Here is a 5,038-nt window from a genome sequence, read left to right on the forward strand (position 1 = left end):
TGTGGATTAGTATCTGGAGTGCAGGACTGGGATTCAGGAGTTCCTGTGCCTGGAGAAGATGCAGTTGTCTGAGGATGCCCAAGGCATTTTGCAGCCTAGAAGGCACTTCTGTGATCTTTCCAAAAGGGAAAATCTCTTGCCATCTGCCATGCTAGGTTCTAACACAAGGTTGCACAGTAGAGTTGGTAAAACCATGTGTTTCCCCTTCTGAAAACTGGGATTGATGTGTGCTCAGTTCCCCCAGTGGGAGTTGGCTAACAGTGGATGTGCACTGGCCATGAAATGCTGTGCAGGTCACCACATTTTACCTGTGATCTGTCTTCTGTCACCCCAGCTCAGCAGACATATTTTATAAAAATGTCTGCTTATTTTTTTTATAAAAAGGGAGCAGAGTTCCCTGGCTTCTCCCACTGCACCAACCACACTTGTGTTTTGCTCTGGAGGCACTGACTGCACCAGCTGCTCTGAGGAGGAAGCAAGTCCCTAAGTTCTGCTCCAGTGTGAAGAGGAGCAAATGGTATTTCCTCCAACAGCACGTGGTCTGTGTATCCACATGATTTCAGTTATACAAGCTTGCTTACTTCATGTCCTTTTATTTATTTGAAAACTTCCCTTCCCTCAGACAGCAGGGAAAGTGCTGCAAAACCCACTGTGAAGTTCCACAGCCGCAGAGCAGCTCGGCAGGCAGCAGGGAATGAGTGTGCCTCTGGCACTTTGTTGCCAGCACAGACAATGTGTGGCAGCAGTAAGGTCTTTAAGAACAGCTTTCTTGGAAGTGTCACTGTGCTGTGTTCTTCCCTGCTCTCAAAGAACAGAGCAAAAAGGGCACAGTGAGAGTCACCTTGTGTGCACAGGTGGGTTATTTGTTGGATGTGCTGACCTTGCCTCTGCCCCTTCAGGAGGAGCATGGAATAAATCCTTTGCAGGGGGAAATGCACTGGAGCTGCCCACTCAGGATATTTACTTGGCCGTTCCGTGGTGCCACGATTTTGTCAGTGAGGGGACAGCGTTGGATGCTGGAGACCAGGGATACTGCCTCTTAAAAACTGACGTTCAGGCAGGGCAATCTTGTGCACTCACACTATCAGTTGCCAGGATTGTGCATAAATGTCCTTGTTTTCTGACGTTGCAAACTCAGTCTTGTAAATGTTGGGGAAATAGTTGGTATCTGAATTTTCTGTATCTGCCAATATTTAATTCAGGGAGCAAATAAAAACTATCCTGGTGTTACTGGCTTGTTTGCTTTGTTTGACTTGGAATTGTATGTCTCCAGTTGTGGTGCATGTCTGAGCAGGGCTTCACATGTAAGCTAAACTCACTGCTACTTTCTCCTCAAGAGGTTTTAAGAGCACAATAGACAAGAAGTCAGCACAGCATTGAATCAGTGTAAGTGTTCAGTGATAACACATGACCTTACAACTAGAGAACGGTGTATTAAAATTTCTGAACTTAGAAATGGGTGAGATTTGGTTTTGTACAGGATTACGTTGCAAAGATGAGCCTTAAATCGAATTAAACCTGTTGCCATTTGTCACGACAATGACTGTTAGACACTGCATCATGCCCTCCTGATGCTGGGGAGTAGGAACTGGCAGAGAGGGGGAAGGACAGCTACAGAGCTCTTAGTAAAACCATTTACAAACCAGCTGCAAGACTGGGTAATTTTAAAATCTCGGATTTTTTTTTTCCTTTTGCAATGTAAAGATGGCTTAAAAAAATAAGTTGAATGTGCAGTGCTGTAAATGGCTCAGTTTTGTGTTGGGAAAGGGAAAGTTCCGCGCAGGGAAGCTGGCAGAGAGGGGGAAGGACAGCTACAGAGCTCTTAGTAAAACCATTTACAAACCAGCTGCAAGACTGGGTAATTTTAAAATCTCGGATTTTTTTTTTCCTTTTGCAATGTAAAGATGGCTTAAAAAAATAAGTTGAATGTGCAGTGCTGTAAATGGCTCAGTTTTGTGTTGGGAAAGGGAAAGTTCCGCGCAGGGAAGCAAGTGGCCGACCCGACTCCTCACCTTCAAGGACAACTTGCCCCTACCATCTGCCAAGCTGAGTTACTCCCTATCTATATATAAGTTACTATCTCCAGAGCCTTGCTTGTACACTGCATTCCCAGGTGTGTTCCCAGGACTGTGTCTGTGCGTTCCCAGGGGACTGTGTCCTTGCTCTTTTTAGCCTTCCCCAGGTGCATTCCCAGGATTATGTCCCCGCTCTCTTAGCCATTCTCCAACAGTTTTGCTAGAAGTTCTTGGGTTCTTTGTGCCAAGTAACAATTCCACTTTTGGTTTCTCCACATTCCTTCCTCAGTTGCTCCAACTTCTTCATGGTATGAGCTGCTTTCTTACCCAGGGGTTAAGATTCAAGGGGAGAATGTTGCTCTATGGCCACATATCCTTACCCTTCAGGCCTCACTGGTGTGTGCAGTCGGGTGGTTTTACAGGTGCCAAGAACAGAGTGGCAAAAAAATGAGACCACTTGATTAGGACCAATACAAACACACAAATTAGGACACTTGATACTCTCCAAGGTGGAGTTCTGGCATGGTGCAGCATCCTTATGGGCAGGTAAGTGTGTACTTTTTGAAGGACCATTAATTGCATTGTTTAAGCACAGGGAGGGCTGGATGCTTTCTGTTGCTATGAGTCAAGATTTCTATTTGGCTGGAAGTCTAGAATGCCTTTGAGAACAACCTTGAATGTGCAATCATTGCTACCCATCTTTTTCAGCAATGTAAGCAGTGTTTTTTCTAAGGCTGTAGGAATCAACTTGTCTGACTTCCCATCTGACATGGATGAATGGTTGGATATCACCTGGTGTTTCTGTATCAAGCCCATAACCTCAGTTAGAAATAGTGTGAGCCTTTTAGAAGAAGATAATGGTTTTGTGTTGCATAAAGGTGTAAGTGATGGAACTAAAGTACCTCTGCTTTTGGCTGTAGAGTGTCTGGAGCCTGTTTACTCTGTAAGGAGAAGCAATGCTATAAATGCTACAATTTTTAGATGCAGACATAAGCCAACAGGCTGTTCAGAAACTCTTCCTTGTGGTCCTGGAGTGCTCAGCACAATTGCCTACTGAAACTTCTTTGACTCAGTGTTCTTCCATTCATTCAGTGAGTCATACAGCACAAGGCCTCTGTGAGCTGTTAAATTGGTCTATTGAGTCTATTTGGTCACTTGGCCTGTTTCAAAAGAAAAGGCAGCAGTAACAATGAGATTTCATCTACTACTGCCCTGGGGGCAATGTGGCACCCCTCCCCTGGGCTGTATGTGCTCCCCTGGGAGCTCAGCACTACTGAAAATGGCTGTTTTGGTAACAAAGGTGTCTCGTGTACAATACCGCTCAGAGGTGTATCCACCTGTGCTGGGAGGTGGACAAGAGAGTAGCCCTGTCAGTGGCAGACTGGGATTCTTTCATATGTGCCTGGTTTTGGGGCAGGGAGGTGTTGCAAAAATACTTTAAAGATTACCTCTGACACAGGAAGAAGCATCTTAAACTAAACTTTTCCGTTCCTGACCTGGATTCTTCTTTCCAGGTACACCAACTTTTACCACAGAGCTCTGAGCACGAGGAAGTGGCAATCTTTCAAGAGCTGATGTGGAAACGTGAGAGCATCATGCCTCTTAGAACTTCTGCTCACCTGCGGACTTCCCTTGAATTTTTTCAGTTTAATGTCAGATTCTTCACCCAGTCTAGCAGTGCTGCCCGGGTAATTGCTAGTAATGCCTGCAGGACTCTCTCATGCATGAGGAAGCGCTTAATTCAGCCTGCCTGCCAGCCTGAGGAGATTGGCTCTGTTCCCTGTAAAATGTCCCTGGCTCCTTTTCCTACAGCAGGTGAGTCTGGTGCTGAGGGGTAATAATTAGTCTCATGCCCTGTGCCAGGCCCATGGTGTGGTGCTTCCTCTGCATTTGTTCCTTCTAATCCAGGATGGTGTGAGGCAGTTCTCGCCCTTCCTGGTGCTGGGTGTTCCCGAAGCTCCATCCACCCTAGCTTTGCTCTCAGCCACAGTTCCAGGAAACTGCTGATGGAGACAGTTCCTTGGCGCCCCTTGGGTGCTGGCAAGGTGTCCAGAGGGGAAGCCAGCCAGCCTGAGACTGCTGCAGCACAGAGGCAAGTCCTAGGGGCTGGGGTCACAGTGCTGGTGGTTGTAGGTAAGAGAGTGATGGGGTCTGGAAAGAGAGAGGATGGGGAGCAAGCCACAGAGCCAAGGGTTGCACAGTAGAAGGGGCCTTGGTATGTGGAAAGGAATATGCTCCTGAAGAGCAAAGGAGGGAGAAGGGACTGGGGAACTCGAAGGGACACTGCAGTGTCCAGTGCCTGAGTGACAGGGATGGTTGTTGGAAGGCAACAAGGGGTTTAGAGGGAAGTCACGGCTGGAGAGGAATGTAGTCCCTGTGTGTGATGGCGACCAGAAACACAGTATGAGTTTGAAGGGATTGGGACATGGGAGGACAGGGCAGAGCAGGATATGCCTCATGTTCTATTAACTGTACTCAAGGGGCATGTAGCTGTATGAGGAGCATGAGGAGGGCTGAGGAGTGTGTGATAAAGGAGAAGGGATGTAGAAATGGAAAGGGGAGGCCTGGGGTGTGGACGTGGGATGCAGGAATGATTCTGTGTGTGAAGCAGCATCAGTGGGTGTAAGAGTGGGTGAAAGCTGAATGGGTGTGAGGAGACTGAGGGGTATATGGGCTCATGCTGGCTGGGACTGGGAATGTGGGCACACAAGCAGTACTAGGCTGTGTATAAGGGGACATGGATGTAAGGTATAAACCCCAAAACACCCACAGGTGCTGGGTGTGTGTGTGGCCAGGGGGGCAATGAAGGGTGCAGCCCCAGGGGCCATGCACACAGGTGGGACACGGCAGGAGCAGGGGCAGAGAGGTGTGGGTGTGGGTCAGTTCCAGCTGAGGGGGTTCAGTTCAGCTGGGGGATCAGTTCTAGCCGAGAGGGTTCAGTTTCAGCCAGGGGGTTCAGTTCAGTTTGGGGGTCAGTTCCAGCCGACAGGGTTCAGTTCAGCCAGGGGGTCAGTTCTAGCCAG

The sequence above is a fragment of the Acanthisitta chloris genome, unplaced genomic scaffold, assembly GCF_000695815.1.
Source record: "Acanthisitta chloris isolate BGI_N310 unplaced genomic scaffold, ASM69581v1 scaffold19648, whole genome shotgun sequence".
NCBI lineage: Eukaryota > Metazoa > Chordata > Aves > Passeriformes > Acanthisittidae > Acanthisitta > Acanthisitta chloris.